The following is a 24716-nucleotide window of genomic DNA, read 5'->3' as shown; positions in this document are numbered from 1 at the left end:
AACTATTTTTGTCTGTAGCAGCAGAGAAGACTATTCCTTTGTGAAGACTAGCAAACATAGAACAATACTCTGGACCCTCCTTTACTTTCATACTCTCCACACACACACACATGCCTCTGGAAAATAGCTAGCCAGCTAAAACCATTACAATCAGTCATGACTTATAAAAAAAGGAACTAGTACAGCACTGATAACCAAGACACTCTAAGAAAAGAGGATGAAAAGAATAGCAAAACATAGTAACAGGCAGCAATCGATCACTAGAAAAATGTTACCACAGTGCAAGGGAGAGGTTGGAAAATCGAATATTTTCATATGCTTATTAGCCTTTTGCATTTTTTCTTTGATAAAGTGCATGTTCGTGTCTTTTATACAAATGAGTTGTCTCTTCCATATTGAATTGTTAGCACTCTTTGCATAATAAGAAAATCTTTCTTGTTGTAGCTACCAAATACTAATTCTCAGGTTTTCAAGTGATTTTAACTTAATTTTTGGATTTTTTTCTAATTATTTAAAAATTTTTACAGTAAAAAATAATCTGTTATTTTATGGCTTTTAAAGAGTTGCTTTTAAAATAAAACAACTAAAGTTATCATTCAGTGTTTTCCAAAAATGTTTTAAATTTCACAAATCACACCAATCCCATGCTCATAACCCACCAATGGCTTCTTGTTATGGTTAAAAACAACCCCTAAGTTTAAAATTCCTCAACATACCTCTAAGGCCCTTACATGTCTCACCCCTCCTATCTCTTCAGTCTTATTTCAAACCACTCTTTCCTTCACTTTCTCCATGCCAGCACACAAGATTTCCTGCTGCGCCTCAAACGCATTAGTTCTTGCTGACCCAACAGCCTTTTCATCTGCTGTTCCATTTTGCTGCCTGGGTCACTCCTTCCCCAGACATGGCTCCCATGTCCATCATTCAGGAGGTTTATGCATAAATATAATTTCCTCAAAGAAGTCTTCCCTGACCACCTTATCTAAAATAGCACTCCAGCTCCCCATTGCCCTCCATCTGCTTACAATATTTTATTTTCTTTTTAGAACATGTCACTTAAAATTACATTATTTAATTATCGACTTGCTTATGGTTTGTCTCCCACAACAGGTAGTAAGCTCGATGAAGGCAGGGACTTTGTCTCCTTTTCTGTTTATGCCAGCTCCTACAATAATCTCCAGCAAATAGTTGGAGCACAAATGTATTTTTTAAATGAATAACTAACTAAATGATGTTTCTAATGCTTAATTTAAAAAAAGTTTTAAAGCAGCTTAAAAAATGGCCTCTATTAGTTAAAAAAAAGCATATGAAGGCAAACTATTTAAGTCAAAAGTCAAAAACTATTTAGAAGTTCTTGCTTTTAAAGTTTGCCTTTATGATGTTCTAAGTATTTTTAGAACTCATCAGTACATGTATAACATGTTATTTCTTCTGTGGCGAGACCAGATCATATTTCTGTTTGAAAATAGTTCAAATTTGATTTACACTTGCTTTACATGTTACACTTTTATAAAAACTGAAATTGTATATCTACGAGCTCGTTAAGAAAGTATCTATATTAGATTGCAAAATCCTTGCCTTAGTGTTGTTTAGCTTCTATTGTCGGTAGACAAGAAATATACACATTACATAATGCGTTAGAAAATTAAGTGTTATGGGAAAAAAGAAAGCAAGGCAAGGTGAAAGAGGGTTACAATTTAAAATAGAATGGTCTTACAAGAAGAAAACTGGAAAATTTACAAATATGTGGAGATTAAACAAAACGCTACTGAATAATCAATGAGTCAAAAAAGAAATCAAAAGAGAAATCAAAAAATATCCTGAGATAAATGAAAATGGAAATGCAACATACCAAAACTTACGGGATACAGCAAAAGCAGTTTTAAGAGGGAAGTTCACAGTGATAAACGACTACATCAAAAAACAAGAAAAATCTCAAACAACCTAAGTTTACACCTAAAGGAACTAGAAAAAGAATAACAAATGAAGCCCAAAGTTAGTAGAAGGAAGGAAACAACAAAGATCAGAGTGGAAATACATGAAATAAAGACTAAACAGACAATAGAAAAGATAATGAAACTAAGAGCTGGTTTTTTGAAAAGATAAACAATATTGACAAACTTTTAGCAAGACTCACTAAGAAAAAAAGAGAAGACTCAAATAAGATCAGAAATGAAAGAGGAGTCATTACTGATACCACAGAAGTACGAAGTCATAACTATGAACAATTATACGTCAACAAATTTGACAACCTAGAAGAAATGGAAAAATTCCTAGAAACATACAGCCTACCAAGACTGAATTATGAAGAAATAGAAAATCTGAACAGACCGATTACTAGTAAGGAGATTGAATCAGTAATCAAAAATCTCTCTTCTCAACAAATAAAAGTCTAGGACCAGATGGCTTCACTGGTGAAGTCTACCAAACATTCAAAGAAGAATTAACACCAACCATTCTTAAACTCTTCCAAAAAACAGAAGATCAAGGAACATTTCCAAAATCATTTTACAAGGCCAGCATTACCCTGATACCAAAACCAGGCAAGGATGCCACAAGAAAAGAAAATGACAGGCCAATATCCCTGATGAACACAGATGCAAAAATCCTCAACAAAATATTAGGAAACTAAATTCAACAATATATTAAAAGGATCACACACCATGATCAAGCGAGATTTATTTCAGGGAATGTAAGAAAGCTCAACATCTGCCAGTCAATCAATGTGATACACCACATTAATAAAATAAAGGATAAAAATCATATGATCATCTCAATAGATGCAGAAAGAGCATCTGACAAAATTCAACATCATTCATGATAAAAATTCTTAACAAACTGGGTATAGAGGGAACATACCTCAACATAATAAAGCCATATACGACAAGCCCACAGCTAACATCACATTCAATAGCAAAAGGTGAAAGCTTTTCCTCTACGATCAGGAAAAAGACAAAGATGCCAACTCTTGCCACTTTCATTCAGCATAGTACTGAAAGTCCTAGTCAGAGTAATTAGGCAAGAAAAAGAAACAAAAGGCATCCAAACTGGAAAGGAAGAAGTAAAACTCACTATTTGCAGATGACATGATATTATATATAGAAAATCCTAAAGAATCCACCAAAAAATGGTTAAAACCAATAAAGGAATTCAGTACGTTGCAGGATATAAAATCAATAGACAAAAACCTCATGTGTTTCTAATATGAACTATCAGAAAGAGAAATTAGGAAAGCAACCCCATTTACACTTGCATCAGAAAGAAAAAAATACCTAGGAATAAATTTAATCAAGGAGATGAAAGACCTGTAAACTGAAAACTATAAGACATTAACAAAAGAAATTAAAGAAGACACAAATAAATAGAAAGTTTTCAGTGTCCGAGGACTGGAAGAATATTATCAAAATGTCCATACTACTGAAAGCCATCTATATATTCAATGCAATCCCTTTCAAAATTCCAATGGCATTTTTCACAGAAATAGAAAAAACAATCCTAAAACTTGTATGGAACCACAAAAGACCCCAAATAGCCAAAGCAATCTTGAGAAAGAAGAATAAAGCTGGAAGCATCAAGCTCGCTAATTTCAAAGGATATTACAAAACTACAGTAATCAAAACAGTATGGCATTGGCATAAAAACAGACACATCGATTAATGGAACAGAATAGACAGCTCAGAAATAAACTCATACATATATAGTCTATTAATTTATGTCAAAGGAGCCAAGAATATACAATGGGGAAAGGACAGTCTCTTCAATAAATGGTGCTGGGAAAACTGGACAGCCACATGCAAAAGAATGAAACTGGACCACTATCTTACACCATTCACAGAAATTTACTCAAAGACTTGAATGTAAGACCTGAAACCATAAATTTCCCAGAAGAAAACATACCAGTAAGCTCCTTGACATGGGTCTTGGTGGTGATTTTTAGATTTGGCACCAAAAGCAAACGCAACAAAAAGCAAAAACAAGTGCGACTGTATCAAACTAAAAAGCCTCTGTACAGCAAAGGAAACCATCAACAAAACGAAAGGCAAACTACTGAATGGTAGAAAACATCTGCAAATCATACATCTGATAAAGGGTTAATATCCAAAATATATAAAGAAATCATGGAACTCAGGAAAACAATAAACGACCTGATTTAAAAATGGGCAAAGGAATTGAATAGACACTTTTCCAGAGAAGACATACAGATGGCCAACAGGTACATGAAAAGATGGTCAATATTACTAACCACCAGGGAAATGATAATCAAAACCATAATGAGATATCACCTCACACCTGTTAGAATGGCTATTCTCAAAAAGACAAGAAATAACAAGTGTTGGCAAGGATGTGAAGAAAAGGGAACACTTGTGCACTGTTGGTGGAAACGTAAATTGGTACAGCCATTATGGAAACCAGTATGGAGGTTCTTCAAAAAATTAAAAACAGAACTACCATATGATCCAGCAATTCCACTTCTGGGTATACATCCAAAGAAAACAAAAACACTAATTCAAAAAGATATTTACACTCCCTTGTTCATTGCAGCATTATTTACAATATCCAAGACATAGAAACAACCTAAGTGTCCACCAGTGAATGAATGGATAAAGAAAATGTGGTATATATGTACAGTGGAATATCATTCATTCATAAAAAGGAATGAAATCTTGTAATTTGAGACAACATGGATGGACCTTGAGGGCATTATGCTAAGAGAAATAAGACACAGAAAGACAAATATCATATGATTTCCTCAGATATGGAATAAAAAAAAAATGAGTTCATACACACGTAGAACAGATTGGTGGTGGCCAGCAGTGGCGGGGGGGGGGCTGCGGTGGGCAAAATGGGTGAAGGGAATGAGAAGGTACATATTTCTAGTTATAAAATAAATAAGTCATGTGGATGTAATGTACAGCACGGTGACTATAGTTAATAATACTGTATTGCATATTTGAAAGTTGCTAAGAAAGTAGATCTTAAAAAAAGAGAGAGAGAAAATAGAATGGTCAGATAGACCTTATTGAGGAGGTAAAATTTAAGCAAATGTTTGAAGAAGGGATCCATCAACGTAGTCAAAAGAACGCATTTCAGGCTCAGAAGTCAATTCTAGAAAATATTAAGGAATGTTAACGTCATCAGATAAACTATAATCTCCCAAGACGATTATTTTGGAGGATTTAACACTCATTTGGATGGCATGATAGATTTGTTTAAAGGTCAAATGACTTTACTTAGGCATACTTTCTATACTGTACATGACATGTTTTTTTGTAGAGTAGACACTCATAGGAAACATGTTATACAGAACTGTATCAATAAAGAAATCCATAGAATCTATATTAATAACAAATCTTTTCTTCTTTAACATATTAGTCCATTTATTCTATTATTTGTTGCCTTTCTTTTAAATGCCATAATTAAAGGTATGAATTGATACTGAAATGCTGAAATGTATGAATATTAAAATTACCATCAAAAGCCTGCCACATTATTTGCCTGTGTAATGGTTAGTTTTCTGCATCAACTTGGGTAGGCTATAGTATAGTTATTCAGTTAAACACTAATCTAGGAGTTGCTTTGATGGTATTTAATAGATGTTTTTTATAGATGTTAATATCTACAATCTGTTGACTTTAAGTAAAAGAGATTATCTTTTATAATCTGGGTGAGCCTCATCTAAACAGTTGAAAGGATTTAAGAACAAAGCTGAGAAGAAGTTCTGCCTCAAGACTGAAGCATCAGCTGATGTTCAAGAGTTTCTTGGACATCAGGAAACTGCCTGCTGGCCTGCCTTGCAAATTTCATACCTGCCAGCCCATAACTACATAAGCCAATTCCTTGAAATGAATCTCTTTACACACACACACACACACACACGCACGCACGCACGCACTTCATAACATACATATATCCCTTACTAGTTCTGTCTCTCTGGAGAACTCTGACTGACACAGTCCTTCTCTCAGACTACATTAGAAGCTACGTAAGGAAAGGCACCACGTCTTACTATGATTCTTGCATCTAATATAGTTCATAGTATGGTGCTTTATTGAAAGAATAAATAAAACTATAAAAGAGCATTTTAATTCCATAGGTAGCTGGCAGGTAATTTTACTACTGAAGCAGTAGAAAAAATTACCATATAAACATTTATAACTTTCATACAATTAAATCAAGAGATAAAAAGGAAAATGACAATGAGAAAAATACAGCCCAGTTCTTCTATCTAATATATGTGAAAAAAATTACAAAAACATAAAATCATTACAATTTCTCTGTATAAGAAAATCTAAACTTACTGAGCATTCTTTGAGTGTTTAAAATAATATAGAAAACCAAGCCAAGTGCTTTATGTGCATTACTTTATTTACTGCTTACAACAATCTGAGATAGGTAATACTCATATCCCCATTTTATAAATGAGGAAACCAAAGCAGAGACATTGAGAAACAAAACTAGGTATTCAGTGATGGTGCTGTCATGAGACCACGAGGACTCAGGCAATTGTAGTGCTAAACATGGAGGATAAAATACCAAAAAAAAAAAGGCAACTAAAAAGGGTTCAATCTTGTTCATCTCCGATAAATTAAAGAAATTCAAACCAAAACAACTTTGCAGTTCAACTTTACAGTTTTAGCAATTGAAAAAAAAAAAGGAACATGTCAGGCCGGCCTGGTGGCGTAGTGGTTAAGTTTGTGTGCTCCACTTTGGCAGCCCGGGGTTCGCACATTTGGATCCTGGGCGCGGACCTGCGCACTGCTTATCAAGCCATCTCATATACAAAGTAGAGGAAGATGGGCACAGATGTTAGCTCAGGGCCAATCTTCCAAAGCAAAAAGAGGAGGATTGCAACAGATGTTAGCTCAGGGCTAATCCTCCTCACAGAAAAAAAAAAAAAGGAAAATGTTAAAAGCTATCAAGGCTTTGGAGAAAAAGATACAACCTGTATTGATTATGGTAATGTAAACTATTTTAATTTTTTAGAAGTTAGTATAGCCAGTCATTAAAAATTTCAGATGCTATGGCATAGTAATTCTACTCCAAAGAATTGAGTCTATGAAAATAACTACAATAAAAAATGCTTTAAATAATCTAAATGTTCAAGATCAGAAGAATGAAGAGTGTGATGTTTATTAATAGAATACATAGCCATTAAAATGATGACTATGGAGAACCGTTTTCAAATGATGCATATGAAATGTTCTATGCAAAATACATACTCTATGATCTTCTTGGAGAGCATCACACATATTAGCACACTCAAGCCTTTCCTGTAGGAAAGAAACTTTGCTGTTCAATAAATATTTTTCAAACTTATTTGAAAAGAGAACTCTTTTGGACCAGTTACTTATTGCTGCATAACAAACAACACTTACAATGTTTACAAGTTCAGGGAGAGTTCTGCAGGAATAACTTGTCTCTGCTCTGCTTGGTGCCAGCTGCGGCAGCTCGAAGGCCTCGCAGTGAATCATCTGCAAGTTGCTCAATCATGCCTGGCATGGTAGTTGCCTCTCACGTGGCCTGGGATTCCTAACAATATGGGGTTTGGGGTTCTAAGGGTGAGCATCCCAAGATAGAGAGAGCCAGGCAGAGCAGTAGTATTTTTTATGACTAAGCTTCTGAAGCTACCTAGTGTCACTTCCACTGCATTCTACTCATCAAGGTAGCCAACTTCAGGGAGAAGGGAAAGACTCCACCTCTTGAGGAGAGAGTGGAAAGGATCTGAAAGAGCATGTGGGATCAGAAATATTCCCCTGGCCAGTTTTGGCAAATATAATTTGCCACACATTTTTTCAACTAATAACTATTAATTTCCCAAGTTTGGTAAATGTTGATGGAGGTACATCAAAAGCTATATAATGTATATATTATATATGTAAAATATATACACATTTTTTTTCACACACACACCACTTGGCCTAAAGAAAAACACCCTTTGTTTGACACAGTAAAATAGTCTAAATCATTGTGAATGAATTAGGCAATTTCCATTCAAATTTATATCAAATAACAATGGGAATCAGAGCTGTCTCCAGCTCACCGATTTCTCATTGACCACTAGGGCTACCAGATTGTCTGTATCCTTGTGTTTCACAAGAGACACTAAGTTTTTGATATACTGTCTTACTGATATTAGTGATGAAAAAAATCTTAATTCGACTTATAAGAAATCTATACAAATGGAGACATATCTATTTTGGTAAACACAACTCTGAGTAATAAGGTTTACCTAAGAGGATTGATTCTTTTAATAGCAATGTCTTCTGGAATTTTCTTTCTTATGAAACTTTTTGAGAATATTTCCCTCATGTAGTCACAGGCACTAAATAAAGGAAATAAAAAATTTATTTTATTGTTTTTGAGGAAGATTCACCCTGAGCTAACATCTGTGCCAATCTTCCTCTATTTTGTATGTGGGTCACTGCCACAGCATGGCTGACGGGTGGTGTAGGTCCATGCCCCGGATCTGAACCTGCGAACCCAGGCCGCCTAAGCAGAGCATGCTGAACTTAACCACTATGCCATGGGGCCAGTCCCCCAAAAATATTTTTTAATGGTGGCACAAAAACATTTTTAAATAGCTACTTCTTATTACCTTTACAAGATGTAACAGATTAAGGTGATATAAATGAAACCAAAGTGGAAAGATCTACTGGCTTTGAAAATTTAAAACTTAGTGAGAATGAAAAATTATACATCCTTTCTCAAGAACCTCCGGGAGGACCTGCTCCACAAAAAAAAGAGAGCACAATAAAAAGGGTATCCCACAAAAGAGGAAGAGAGAATCCAGAATGACACCTGTGGACCAGACTGCAGCCAGGTCAGACTGCAATAACCTGACTTAACAAGCTGAGGGCTGTCATCATGATTCTCCACTGGTTATTTTGATGTCTTTTCCTCTCTCTCTCTTTTATTTCTTGATCAGTCTAGCAAGAGGTTTATCAATTTTATTGATATTTTCAAAGAACCATCTTTTAATTTCATTGATTTTCTCTATTTTTTGGTGTTTCCTAATTTACTGATTTCTGCTTTTATATTATTTCCTTATTTCTAGTTACTTTGGGTTTAATTTGCTTTTCTTTTTCTTAAAGTCCCCAATTTTTCTCTAAATACTGCTTTCTACATTCCACAAATTTTGATATGTTGTGTTTTCATTATCATTCAGTTAAAAATATTTTATAATTTCCCTTATTATTTTTTCTTGATTCATAAGTTATTTAGAAGTGTGGTACTTAATTTCCAGATATTTGGGAATTTTTCATACTTTTTTTGTTACTAGTTTGTAACTTAATTCTGTTTTTTTCAGAGAACATACACTGATTGATTTCAATCCTTTAAAATTTACTGAGACTCGTTTTATGGCCCAGCACATGGTCTATCATGGTGAATGTTCCACGCATAGTGGTCAAGAATGTATATTCTGCTGTTATTGAGTATATGTTCTGTAAATGTCAATTAAGTCAGGTTGGTTTTTACTGTTGTTCAAGGTTTCCATTTACTTACTAATTTCTGTCTACTTGTTCTAACAATTGTTGAGAGAGGAAGGCTGAAATATCTAACTATAACTACGGATTTGTCTATTTCTGCTTTCAACTCTATCAGGTTTTGCTTCATTTATTTTTAAGCACTATTGTTAGGTGCATACACATTTAGGACAGTATGTCCTCTTGATGAACTGTCTTTATCATTTTAAAATTTCCTCTTTATCTCTGGTAAAGATATCTGTCTTCTTTTCCAGATGTCTACTTTGTCTAATATTAATTTAGTCACTTCAACTGTCTGATGATTTGCATTTGCATGGTACATTTTACTTTTAACTTACCTGTGTCTTTATATTTAAAACACACTTCCTCTATCCAGTACACCAGGGGTTTGCAAACTGCGGCCCAAGAACTAGCTCATTTTTTTGTAAAGTTTTCCTGGAACATAGACATACCCACTTGTTTACATTTTGTCTATGGCTGTTTTTCGAGCTACTACAGCAGAATTGAGTAGTGTAACAGAAACTGCATGGCTCTCAAGCCTAAAATATTTACTATTTGGCCCTTTGACAAAAAGTTTGCCAATCCTTGTAGTATAGAATTGTTTGCTGGGTTTTTATCAGTCTAACAAAATCTACCAATTCACTGAGTGTTTAGAAAATTTACATTTAATATAATTATCATATAGTTGGATATACATGTACCATCTCACTATTTGTTTTCTATTTGGACCATCTCTTCTTTCATCCTCTGTCCCTGCCTTCTTCTGAACGAATTCAGTTTTTTAGTATTCCTCTTTACCTCCTCGATGAACTTATTAGCTATACCTCTTTATGCTATATCTTTAGTGGTTATTCTGGGATTTAGGGATGCATCTTTTCTTTTTTTTTTTTAGCTGAGGAACATTCGCCCTGAGCTAACATCTGTGCCAGTCTTCCTCTATTTTGTATGGGGGTCACCGTCACAGCATAGACGTGCATCTTTAACTTATCACAGACTACCTTTAAATAACAGCATACCACTTGTTGAATAATGTAAAAATCTTATGACACTATACTTCCATTTCTCCCTCCCATTGTTTGCAATCTTGTCATACATTTTATTACTACATATACTATAAACTTCACAATATTTGTTCTTATTTTTTATTACAGTTTTTGATTTATATGGTCAATTGTCTTTCAAAAAATTTAAATGAGAAAAAAACTCAGTCTTTTCTATTCACCCATATATTTACCATTTCTGGGGCTCTTCATTCCTTTGTGTGGATTGTGTTCCACCTAACATCACTTTTCTTCTGCCTTAAGACTTCACTTAACATTTCTTGTAACACAAATCTGATGGCAATGAACTCTCTCAGCTGCTTTATTGTTGTTTTGTCTGAAAATGTCATTATTTTAGATCTTTTTGCCAGATACAGAATTTTAAGTTTATAGTTTTTGTCTTTCAGTTCTGACTGCATTCCAATGTTTTCTGATTTTCATTGTTTCTGATAAGAAGTCAGCAAATTTTTATCTTTTGTGTTTTGTATGTAATGTGCCTTTTTTCTAGGCTTTTATGATTCTTTTCTTTATCATTGGTTTTCCAATATGATGTGTCTTGGTGTGGTTTTCTTTCCTGTTTGGAGTTAGTTGAGCTTCTTGGATTTGTGAGTTGATATTTTTCATCAAATGTTAAAAATTTTGGCCATTATTTCTTCAAATATTTCCTCCTCCTGGAACTCCAATTACACATTTTTTAGACCGAATGGTACCAGGACACTGAGGTGCTATTCATTTTTTTTCAGTTGTCTTACTCTTGCTTCAGTTTGGATAATTTCTTAAGTCCATTTATCACTTTATCTGCAGTATATAATGCACTGCTCAACCCATCCAGTGGATATTTCATTTCACATATGGGAATTTCTATATTTTCTACGACTCTTCTCATTATGTTAATGTTTATCTTTAAATCCTTGAATATGTGCACAATCAGTTGTTTTAAAGTCTTTGCTAATTATATCATCAGTGTCATTTCCTGGTCTGTTTCTCTTGACTATCTTTTCTTGGTTTGGGGTCACATGTTCTGAACACTGTTATGGTTTTGTTAAGTATCCAGATTTAGTTGTCTTCCCATCTGGCTCTGTGTATCTATTCTCAATTTGGATAAAAACTCACCTTGGAAAAAAAGGTGACTGACTTTTCCGAAACCTCAACAGCAAAATAATCTGCTATTTAATAATCACAAGTCTCTATTTTAATTTGAGCCCCTTTTCCTCACCACTGTATTAGTTTTTCTTTATTCTTTTCAGGGCAATTTGGTTTTGGTAATGTTCAGGGCTCTGTAAAATATTTCCTCCATGATATTGCAATCTACCCTCATGTTCACAAACTACTTGGAAGAACTGTGACTGTTTCCATTTTGTTTCCTTCTACTCAATTTTTTTTTGTTGTTAATCACCTGCAGGCTCCTTTTTTTTTTTTTTTTGATGAGGAAGATTGGTTCTGAGCTAACATCTGTTGTCAATCTTCCTCTTTTTGCTTGAGGAGGATTGGCGCTGAGCTAACATCCGTGCCAATCTTTCTCTACTTTGTATGTGGGACACCGCCACAGCATGGCTTGATAAGCGGTGTATAGGTGCACGCCCAGGATCTAAACCCACAAACTCCAGGCTGGTGAAGTGGAGTGCACATACTTAACCACTATGCCACCGGGCCGGCCCTTGTTTCCTTCTACTCATTTTTTATCCTCTCTGACTTTCACTATATTACTATATTCAAACTAAACCAATGATCTAACTGCCAGCTCCAATCATCTTTTCCCATTCCTAATATTCTATGTGCCATATGTATGAGGATACATGATCAAGTAGGTACAATATCTTCTTCAAAAGGATGTTATAGTTGAAGACAAGGAAGTAAAATAATTAGTTTGAAAATTACTTGAATAGACGTATACAAATAATGCTAAATATCTACATGTAGGGGCTATCTATGCAATCCCAGAGAGGTCAAGGAAGCCTTCTAAATAAGTAGTATAACCACTGTTATGTGCACTATTCCTTACACCTCTAAGAAAAACATGTCTGACCATTAAGATTAATTAGTTTCTTTATTTTGATAAAGCAATAAAAATTATATGTCAATAATTTTTTCTTGATTTCAAACTTTCAGAGTGAACAAATAGAGAAGAAAAATGCATGCTAAATGCTTGGCACATTCAACCCACCACATTCTAGCTGATTGCTTTTGCTTTATTAAAATACATATTTGTTTGTTCATTAATTTGGAGTACAAAAGCAAAAACACGCTTATTGTAGAAATTTAGGAAAGTACAAAAAAGAGCAGCAAAAATATTCACCCATCATTTTATACTAAAAGATAATCTGTTACATTTTGGTGCATGTATGTGTTGACATTCATTTTTTTTAAACAAAAATGAATAGTGTATTATCTCAGAATAATTTATTCTATGAATATACATTATTTAAGTAACTCCTACTGTTGGACATCTAAGTTGTTTTCAGACATCAGGACAAAATAATTCTTGATAATACACTTAGGAGAAATTTCTAGACATGTGTTCTCTGGGTCAAAGAGTACACAGACATGTAAAGCTTTTGTTAGAGTTTCTTCCAGAAAGATAATACCAAGATGTTGGACTAGAACAACTACCGGGTTCCTCTCCAAGGATCAACTCCAGTAGTAACTGTAGAGAGAGAAAGCCAAGAAATAAGAAAACTTGAAAGTAGAGTGGTGGAGAGGACTGTTTTGAACTGGTAAATGTGCTTGGGCCTTGGAACCTGGGGTTCTAGGTCAGAGGCAGCCTTTAGGCTATAGAAGACAAAACAGGAAATGAACTATTGGAGCTCTGCTTTTGATTATTCCCTGGTAATGCCCTGAAACAAAAATTGACTGTCCCCATATCCGCAGGGACTCAGACTACTGTACAAATGCCCTCAGGAGTAAATAGAGTACTTACAAAGAGCTGAGAAACACAGGTGGAGACTAACTAATTAACTACTAAATTAAACTGAATTACAATCACCATCTTTGGATGCTGCTTCTCCCTCGTGGGATGCTGGAAGATGGTGAAGCACAGCGTTGAGGTATCATTTTTTTGAGTTGATAAATTATTAACTGTGATTTCTCAGGTGGCGTGGGACTTTTTTACCTACCTCCCACCCTCTGAGTTCACTGAGAATGACAGGTGCTAGTCTCTCCCTATATGTAATGCCAGATACAGTAGCCAATATCCCCAGGGGAAAATGATCTTACACGTCAAAATATCAAGACATTATGAAGAGCCCAACTACTTCCAAAGAAAAATAACATACTGGCATACAGATTCTCTGAAAAGCAGAAATGTTAGATCTGAAGGCCCAAGAATTTAAAATTAGCCTAATAAACATACTACAAGAGATAAGGGAACATATTAGCAATACGTAATAAAAACAAGAAAACAAAAAAGCAAGCAGAAATGTTATAAAAAATATAATACTTGAAACATACAGATTGGATAAAGAATAGAATTAAAATGAGGAATAAATTAATGAATTTAAAGACAAGTTTGAGGAAATCTTCAACAATAAGGAAAGGACAAAGAAACAGAAAATATAAAAGAAAGGCTAAGAGATTGTCAGTGCTAACGTGAATAACAAGGACACAGAGAAAAATAAAAATATAAAGACAGGCAGATTTGAAGAAATCATGGCGATAACAGGACAAAAAGACCATGGATTTTCAAAGTAGTGAAGGAAACCTAAAACTGAGAGTTTTATATACAGATATGCAGTCATTCAAATATTTTCAAGTATATAAGGCCACAGAAAACAGTTGTCAATGAAATAGTCAAATAGAAAGAGAACCAAATCCAAAAAATGTTTAAAAGATGTATAAACTTATGCTGATCAAATATCTTGGTAAAGTTTGTTGTCTTTACAAACAGTCAACAGCAAAGAAAAAGAGAAAATTTGACTACAATAGTTTAGAATTTAAAGTAGATAATAGCAACATAATGGAGTTGGGGAAGGTGAGGGAGACAAAGGGATATTAGAGTGTATAAGAATCTTTTTAGGGGAGATGTATAAACAAAGTTTTCCTTTTTAAGTAAGAAAGGATTAAAAAGAAATATAAATACACAAAGTGTGTGAGAAAAACTGAAATAAGATGGTAGAAACATATTCAAATATATCAAAAATTACAGTAACTATTATATGTTTATTGACAATGTCTTTTTTGTTGTTGGTGGGTCTACGACCTTCCTACTTATAATCTCTACTCCTTTTTATTTTTGTAAGTGAAAATAGCTTTAATTTTTCTTCTGATAATACATGCACTATAAAGTTTCAAACTCTGGAGATATACGTGAAAATTTTCCAGAGTTAACTACAATTTGGTATATACTGTAGAGGACATTAGACCAGATGATTGCCTATTTTTTTCCCAACACTTACCTTCCCTGAACATAATACCTTACTTATTCTTTTGTCAAAATATTTATCTTTTACATAACCTTGACACATGTAACCAGAAGTATGGTAACAGTTTTAAGAGATGTCAAGAAGTCAAGTCAGGGCATTATTAACCAAAGTTTCTGCTTACAGGCAAGTAGAAAACTGTTGGAGTACCGGACTAATTTAGGTATGTGGCAGTGGGAGTTTAAGTGAAGCAAAACTGGGCGGATCAGAGCCCACTGCTCAGGGTTAGGATATGGACCCCTGGTCAGTTCAAAAGGAGAGTGACCATTATATGGCTCAGTTAGATGAAGACACCAAGACTGTCTAGGTATTTCCTGACTCAAAGGATGCTGGGTCTGGGCTATACCTGCAGGTGGGGAGACCACAAGGTGTCATCAGTACCCATGGGAGGAGGACTGGAAGAAGCTGAGGAAAAAACCTGCACAGATCAAAAAGCATTCAAGACATAAATAGCACTCAACTCTCACGAAAATCCTCAGAACCAGATAGTTTTACATGAGTTTTAACACACTTTAAAGAAACAGTCGATTCTTATAAAGTTGTTCTAGAAAATACAAAAAGAGTAAAAGCTGCCCATCTCATTTTATAAGGCTAATGTAACCTTAATTGCAAAATCAGAAAAGGAAAATGAAGAAAAGAAAATTATAGCACATTCACTTAATGCAGATTCACTTAACGTAAATAAAATATTTGCTAACCAAATGCAATAATACACCATGATCAAGTAAGATGTAAACTAGGAATGCAGAGATGGTTTAACATTAGAAATTCTATCCATATAATTCACAACATTAATATACCACAGGATAAATCTCACATGATTATTTTAACAGATACATAAAAGGATTTTACAGGATTCAATAGCTATTTATGATAAGAATGCATAGCAAGCTAGAAATAGAAGAACTTTTCTTAATTTGGTAAAGGGTATATATTAAATACTTTCAGCAAACATTATACTTAAGTGAGAAACTAGATGCATCCTCTTTATTGCTGAGTGTAAGAGGAGGATGTCCACTGTCACTACTACTGTTAAACATAGCTTCAGAGAAACTGATCAAAGGTATTGGAAAGATGAAAGAAGTAAAAGTATAAGAATGAGAAAGGTAGAAATAAAACTGTCATTATTTGTAATCTACATGATCACCTATGTAGAGAAAAGAACAACCTACTAAGAATGAGAGAGAACCAAGATCAAGTTTCAAAAAATCAGTAGCATTTCTGTACACCAGCATCAAAACATCAAGAAAATATTTTTAATTGAATATTTAAAATATGATGTCTACTTAAAGAACATCATGCACAAAATTAAAAAGTTGAAAGAACGGGAGCAGATTTTTTTAAAATATCTAAAACTGAAAGGAAATGAATGTCCAGAATATACAACAAACTTTTAAAAAACATTAATCAGGAGACAGGAACCCATATGAAAAATAAATAAAGAGGATGAACAAGCAATTTCAGAATAGAGAAGCCAAAACGCCAACAAGAATATGAAGAGTTACTCAAACTCATTAGTGATAAGAGGAATCAAATTAAAACAATGAGCTACAAAATTACACATAATAGACTAAAAATATTAGAAAGTGAGGCAGATTATGGTAACGGTTGGCAAGGATAAGGGAGATACTTCTGATGAAAGTGTGGACCAAAGTATTTATTTGATAGAGTATCTGGCAGGACTTGGTCAAATACATATATATATTAAACATATATCTTATTACCCAGCAATTCTGCTCCTGGGTACACAGCCCAAAGAAGTCCTTCCAAAGTTTCATGATAGGAGAATGTTCATCATGGCATTGTTTGTTATGACAGGAAATTGGAAGCAATCTGGGTGGCAATCACTGGGAAATATGGATAGTTAAAACAAGGAGCTACAAACCATGGAATACTACGTAGCAGTTAGAAGCAATTTAAACACGACAACATAAATAAATGATAAAAACATAAATTTAAGTAAAATAAAATAGTAAGAAACAGAATGAGATACATAATACAATACCATTTATGCATATTAAAATTTCATGCACATAAATGGGGGAAGGGCAGGGTAGAGATATAGTTAAGACAAGCTCAACCATGAGATAACTGTTGAAGCTGAGATGGGCACATAATATTATTCTCCCTTTTCTTTTTTATTTATTTGAAAATTTCCATTTAAAATATCATAAAAATACATATATATAAAACAACACTCATATTATGAAAATACAAACAAAAGAGAACAGTACAGTAGACATTATTTTAGACTATCATACTAGAATGGTTTCCTACGGGCCTTGGTCAGAAGCATGGGAGTGGAAACGAGAATGAAAGAAAATATATAAATAAATAAAATAAGTGCTTTGCATGGACCAGTAATGACAGTGTGTTATGAACTGAGGAACATGATTGACCCTAATCTCTATGCAGAAGGTCCAAAAAAAAGAGGAATTTTTTTTTTTTAATCAGAAGGATCTGTTTCAGACTGTGGAGAGGAAGAAACTGTAAAAATAATTGTCTAATTATTATAATTCAGAAAACAATTGAATAGCCGTTCCAAGTAACCAACTCACCATATATAACTATAGAAATGGATTAGAAATAAGTAATATCATTCACATTTTCAAGAGTTAAGTCATTTCTGACAATAATATTCATCACAGAAAACTAGCAAAATCACTAAGCTGCTAACCACAAATTAAGGAGAAAAAATAGACTCTAAGTACGTACACTCTAAAAGAATAAAGAAAAATAGAACAAAGGAAAAAAATTCCCCTACCAGAGGCTGTAAACTGTTTTATTTAGTTCACACAGTGGCAAAAGTGGATTTTTTCACAGGCAAAATTTTATGCTGATAACGAAAAATAAGGACTTTTCAAAATCTGTATTTCTGGCTTCTTCTGAAAAAAAAAATCATAAGATTTGATTTTACCGGTCTCATATTCCAACTTAGAAAGGACTCTAGAACCTTTTACAAGTCATATAGTCTCCAAGTACCCACCTGACATGCAACATTTTTTAAAGCACCATTTTGTACCCCTTGTATGTCTCTCAAAATTTTACCAAAATGTATTAATAAATTTACTTAGTAATGTAAGTATGTAAGCAGTCATGGGAGGCATGAACAGAACATGCTATGTGAAAGAATATGGTAGGTCAAGACAAACCTTTGGGGACTCAAGAAATAGTGAAAAGAGACTTGGTATTCACAGGTAATACTATGAGTATGAGAAACTATGACAGGGTGTTTTTGGAGTGGTTAAAGAACAAGTTCTTAACATGGTTAAGGAATTGATTACAGAATACATTTAAAAAGAAAGTACAGCGGATAGTAATTTTAATTAATTATTTTTTCAAGTTAAACTCTACTGACTGCATTGCACTCACAGTTTTGATAAAAGCTGCTGCATTTCTTCTTCATTCTTCTTAATTGGTTTGCACTCTTCCATAATAATACATCAGTTTTATCAACTGCTTGTTATAAATGAAATCAGATACTTCCTGCCAAGATGGTGTTAGGGCATAAAAATTTGTGTCTGAATATGAATGAATGTGGCTGTGAGGTTGCTTAGACAGGGCCAGTGATAAAAAGTAAGCAAGTTTAGCAAGTTAAATTACCATCTGGCCACCTTAACCATTTAAATGAGATTATTTATGAGGCTATGGTAAGTTATTACTTACCTTGAGTGTCTATCTTTTTAAAGATCTTGTCTGTAAACCATATAACCTTCAATATCTACTTCCCACATGCAGAAACTGATATCCTCAATAAGCATCTAAAACAGAAATATAAGAAAATAACATGAATTTGAGGTTATAAGTATTGTTCCATTTATTTTAAATATAAAAGCAGATATTGACATTATTTGTTATGACTTTCTTTGATAAGTTTGGGCAAAGAGAGATATGTATCATAGGACATATTTTAAGTAAATAAACTGTAATAATAATGAGATTTTCCCTTCAGAATAATCAGAAAGTTTTGTGGAACATATATTTTGATCCATGTCATAAAGTTTAGTACTTTCTATAGTACTAATTTTATCTGGCTACCTAGTTTTACGAACATTTTTAAGAAATATAATTTTAAACACATTGATTCTGATGTCCTACATGAACATAACTCCATCCTAAAAAATCTTCCTTGTTCAAAATGGATAATTTACAAAAATATATTCTTGATTACATTTGAGTTACCTATAAAAGCCAAAATCATAGAAATCAACTAGTTAAATATTCTATCCTCATGAAAAGGTCAACATTTTATTCCCCTGATCACTTAAACTGCTCAGTCAGTACTTTACACCAACCTAGTGAAGCTTAGTGGAGGTCTTGAAGAGAAATTGCCTCTAATAGAGAATTGGGATTATCTAGAGAAAATGTTCTTTGCTGAAAGAATTTGATTCTGATTTCCTTTGATTTTTTAAACCAGCCAGAGACAAGCAGTTAGGGAAACAGGATTTAGATGCTATAGTGCCATACCATTAGTATGTGGTTTTAGTACTATGGATTCCCAAGCCAAACATCAATATTTTAGATTAGCAATATCATTGTTTCTTTTAGTCATTAATGTAGATCCCTGTTTATTAATTGCCACTGCACATTAAAAACACCGGGGCCCTTTTAAATATATCGAGACTCAGTTGATTCCTTAGATGTTGTGATTTAATTGGTATGATGTGGGGCCAGGGCCTAGGTAATTTTTAAAAGTATAAAGGAAGAATATCTGCTCTTCAAGTTAAGAAACAATCTCAATGCAACTATTTAACTTAGTTTCCACAGATTAACTAATAAAACACTAACTTCAAAAAAATATTGTTTACAGATGTCTATGAAAACTGAGACACTTGCTAATCTAACTACTAAATATTTAAAATGACTTAAAAGCTTCCATGACAAACAAACACAAACAAACCTGCCTCAACAACTATGTAATATCTTAGATTACGTGGATCCAAGCACGACACAAATGGTGGTTGCAGTGAATCTCAAACTATAATGCACTTAAGGACCAAAGGTACTACTTTAAAATGTAGATTCCCAGGCATCATGCCAAGAGATTCTGATTCTGAAGAACTAGGGTAAGGCCACGGATTCTCTGTTTTTACAGACATCTCTGGTGATTATAATGCAAAAGGTCTACAGTCTCTGTAAAACAGTGCTCTAAGTATTTATGAACCCTGAATACTACTAGACCTTCATTATTAGCATTTATAAAAATACTTCTTAAATTTTATTCTAAGTTTATATTTCTAATCTTAAAAGATAATCCCGAGACCCACTAGGTAAGAAATAACGTTAAACATAAATAGGACTTCAGCAATAAATCAATGTAGATAAGCTAAAATAATGTTTATAGATTATATATTTTGTAAGCTTTGCTATCCTCCTAAGTAAATTGTGTTGGTAATCAATAAAACACTTGTGGCAAAAAAGAGAAAACTAGGTTATATTCTATAATGAAAATTTAACCTAAAGCCTCGTATATCACTAAGAAACATGACTTCAATGTCTCATAATTAAAATTTTTTTTGTCTCTAAGTTAGTGGGGGGGGGGAGCTCTTCTAGCATGATTTGCTCTGTTTAAATACAAAGCCAAAATTTTTTAAAGAAAAAGTCTTGACTCACTTCCCTCAAGAACACACACATACACTAACATCACTTACTAAAAATAACAGTAAGAAATAGGCTGTTAACATTTCAGTTTTGAAAATTCTTATAAGCAGGTCCAGAAACACTTCGCAATAAAAATAATATATTCATACGCACATACTCTTTAGATTCTTTCTGAAAAAGAAAAGTCTAATAAACAGAGGTAAATATCTGAGTCTCTGCTACACATAATAAGGATGGTGATCTCAATAACTACTACACCTTTAAAGAAAACTATATTTATTTTCTTTTACCTACCTAGCTTGGAGGTGCTCCTAACAAAGTATTCTTTCTATATGCATGTGCCACTAAAGACGACTTCAGGTTTTTCTATTAAGTTTACATCAAGCTTCAGCTTATGACTATAGTTGATTTTCTTTTACTAGGCCTAGTGCTGCTTCATAGCTGGTAAATAATCATGGACTTCCTAAATGTCTTCACAAACACGGAGTTATTCCATCTTTCAAATCTGCAGGATTGGCTGCAATCTGCCTCTGTTGTTTACAGCTATGAAATGAAGTCCCAATGTCTTTTCACAAGACTCTTGATCTTCTACTACCTGACTCCAGCTGCCTTTTGCTGTTTATCTCTCACCTCTTGGTCAACTAAAACTTGGCTCAAATACTGCTTCCTCTTTGAAGGAAACTTCCATCAACCTGCCACAAAAAGCTCTCTTTCTCTTCTGATTTCCTATACTAATTATTGCAAATTACTTAGCTAATTAATCAGGTACTCACTTATGGTTCCTTATTTCTATCTTTTGTTACTATTTAAGATTTGGTATGTTTGTTTTATTCCCTCAACTAGATTATAATTTCTCAGCAAGTCTTAGCCTGAAAGCATTTAATAAATGTGACAATTTTATTTGTTGGTCTTTCTAGTAATTGAATATAGTACTTTACAGTGATTGGATGAGGCACCCAGTTTTTCTCTTTACTATACTTTACTACCATGAATGATTTAAAAATTGAAATCTCCCTAGGCCGTATGAACTTTCCCATCTGTTCTGAGGACTACCGCACCTAACTCGCTTAATGTCTCATAATCCAGGTAATTTTGGTTAACTGAGTAACGGCATAAAAATTACTGTTATTAATAACAACTGAATTAACAAGAATGAACACATTTTTCGATAAATTAGAGTCTTTTAAATATACTTAACACAGAAGTCACAGGAAAGATGGTTTAGTGTTTTCTTAGGAAAACTACATATTTTAATAAGAACCAATAACTCCATAAATCACACAATACTCTATATCACAAAAGAATTCAATCTATACATATCTATTAATCTTTAATGATTAAAAATACAAACTTCTAAATAATAGACAGTTAAGTATCTATAACATTTGTCATATAAGTTGCTAAAACCTTTTCCCTCCTTTTAAATAAAGTAATAAGAGCTAACATTTATTGATTTCTAAATTCTAAGTAGCATTAATTAATTTAATCCTCACAACAATCCTAAGAAGTGCTATTATCATCTACATTTTACAGATAAGGAAATTGAGGAACAGAGAGATTAACTTGTCTAAGGTTTTAGAGCTAAGTGGCAGAACTGGGTTTCAAACTCAGAAGTCGATAATTAACTATAGTATTTCTTGAAGGCCCCACCCACTAAACTAAAATCTCTAGTAGCTCTGGAAGCCTCACCTAATATATTTTCATATCAACTTTTGCCTTCCACCCTCCACCTTTTTGCAAGGTTTACCAGGTTTCCCACTGAAAGGAGAATGCCATGTGGTTCACTTCCAACTCTTCTTCCCCACAAAAGATGATTTCTAAGTCCTCATTTAGCTCTACATACTTTCTATTATTTCTGTACAATTTACATAATAAACCCTCTGTGATACTAAGGGTTTATCCTAAAAACCTGTCTTGCTTCTGAATGTAATGTTCTATAACTCTAATCTAATTAAGATCCATTAAGTATGGGGATCAGTACTGGGATATAAAATTGATGGTTCTAACTCATTTTTTTTCCAATTTTTTAATGGAAAACTTTGCCTTCTTAAAATATTACTGCACTTCCAATTTTAAAATACGGCAGTTTTTACAGGAAGAAAACATGCTTTCTACTTCCCTGAGCTATGGGACCAGATCCAAACCTAAACTTTTATAGGTGATTGCTTTCATAGCATTAGCAGTATTCAGTTTCATAGCCCTCAAGACCCCATTCATTCTGTTCTGATAGGTGGCTTTTAAAAACTCTAATTCACAAATTTCATATATGGCTGAATGAACAGATCATAGCAAGAGATTACAGAATAAGATAAAACCTCACAAAGTCTTCTATTTCAACAGAAAACAAACATTCAAAGAATTAAAAATATTTTTATCCTATGTTTTCTTTTTTAAAGTTTCCAAATTTCTTCAGTATAACAAGAGCTCTAATCATGCAATCCACGGAAGATTTGTTTTCTCAACTGTTTTTATCACAGAGAATAATCTTGGCCTGAGCATATTCAAGCCATTCAATGGTCAGTTAGGACCATTATTAGGTTTATTCCAGATCACTCTTTTGGTGGACCTTGCATAACATTTATGTATGGTTTTAATGCAACTATTCTATTTTTGTGGCAAATAGCGTAAGAGTTCTTTATTGGGTATACCCAAGTCACTTCCAAAGACAAAGAACCACAGGTAATTCTAAATCCTGTCCAGCAAATTAAGCCTTATCTTTAGCCCCCTTGCAACTTGTCCAAATGAAGCCAGGTGATCTGGCTTCAGTAAGAAACTACATTTAAAGTCCAAAGCAACTGATCTGTCTATAATCGTTGATAATAGCCAGGCTTCAAGGTATTAATAGTAAACTACATTTTCATTAGCATAAGGAAAAGAAGCAATCTTTTTGTTCTCATCCCTCCCACCCCCAGCATTCTCTAAGAAAATGTCCACCTGATCTGGACAGGGTATCTTTTCAGCTGTAATAAATGGTCAATTTGGTTCTCATAGACCACTTTAATTACATCTATTACTTGAGGAATATCAGTGAGTGATTTTTGGGTATACTAACATGCAAACACCTTGAGAGCTGACCTTTTTGGAGAGAAAGATGAAGTACAACATTTTTCAAATATAGTACCAAGAACATGCATATTAACATCCTGGCAATACTAAATTTGACCTTTGTCTTGTTGTCCTATTGGGCTTGTTGAGAGACAATTAATGAGCTAATAGGGTTGGGACCCAGTAAATAGGCTGGCAGCTCATTTAGTATTCTAATTCTATATAGTCTCTCCCAATCTTAAAAATAAGCTTCTTGAAAACCACTATGGATTGAGAATTGAAGGTTTAGGAAATGAGTATGTTGTAGAGACAAAAACAAGACTGGGAGATTGAAATCATGTGAATATGAAAGTCTATGTTAACAGGTTTACATTCAATAAAACAAAAATTTTAAAAAGGAATCATTTCCATTTATCCTTCCTTGTGTTAGAACTTTTCAAAGACTTCCTCTGTGGCAGTGTATAAAAATACACTGTAAAGCTATTTTACTTAGCTTTATTATATTTTATAAAGCTATTTTACTTTGGAAATAATATATACTAGTGACCTTGCTTTCTTTTTTTTGCCGAGGAATATTCGCTCCCAGCTAACATCTGTTGCCAATTTCCTCTTTTTTTACGTGAGCTGCCGCCACAGCATGGCCACTGACAGACGAGTGGTGTGGTTCCCCACCGCCAAAGTGGAGCACGCAGAACTTTAGCCACTAGGCTATCGGGGCTGGCCCTGACCTTGCCTTCTTCCTCCCTCCAAATATTGGCACTGTTAGAAGTTTACGATTAGGATGATGTTGTTGCTATCTTCTTCATATCTTCTCAGGTTCTGCTTTTTGCCTCTCTGAGTTCTGAGTGAGTAGTCTCTTTTACACATTTCTAGTGCTATATCTCTCCTTTGTCTTTTTCACAGCTTCCTTAAAAAATCACTACCACTGACACCACCTCCATTTCTTTTCTAAAACATCATATGCCTCTTTTTCTCATTATCATCACCAACAGAGTTGTCTACATTTCCAGAACACTGAAATGAAATATTTTTCAATGCTAGAAAGTTCTAGAAGAGGAAAAAGAAAGGAAGAGAAGAAAAGCAACAGTGATAACTACTGCTGATTTCACTATTCAGGATTACACTAAAAG

At 33.7% G+C, this 24716-nt stretch overlaps 1 protein-coding gene across 12 annotated transcripts in view; it reads right to left on the bottom strand.

Annotated features, from left to right (window-relative positions):
• Positions 1-24716, bottom strand: part of MBD5 (methyl-CpG binding domain protein 5) — a 408863-nt gene that overhangs the window by 246509 nt on the left and 137638 nt on the right. For 11 of the 12 annotated variants that reach the window (XM_087435146.1, XM_087435150.1, XM_087435153.1 and 8 more), the window contains one exon: positions 18607-18701. The gene's annotated coding sequence lies outside the window, so the exon portion shown is untranslated. Of the gene's footprint in view, positions 1-17704; positions 17826-18606; positions 18702-24716 lie in introns of all 12 variants that reach the window. The other variant, XM_087435148.1, reaches the window with a different exon arrangement.

Source organism: Ceratotherium simum, chromosome 9, assembly GCF_057802395.1.
Source record: "Ceratotherium simum simum isolate JZ-2026a chromosome 9, ASM5780239v1, whole genome shotgun sequence".
In the NCBI taxonomy this organism is placed as follows: Eukaryota; Metazoa; Chordata; class Mammalia; order Perissodactyla; family Rhinocerotidae; genus Ceratotherium; species Ceratotherium simum.
This window is presented reverse-complemented; position numbering and strand designations above follow the sequence as displayed.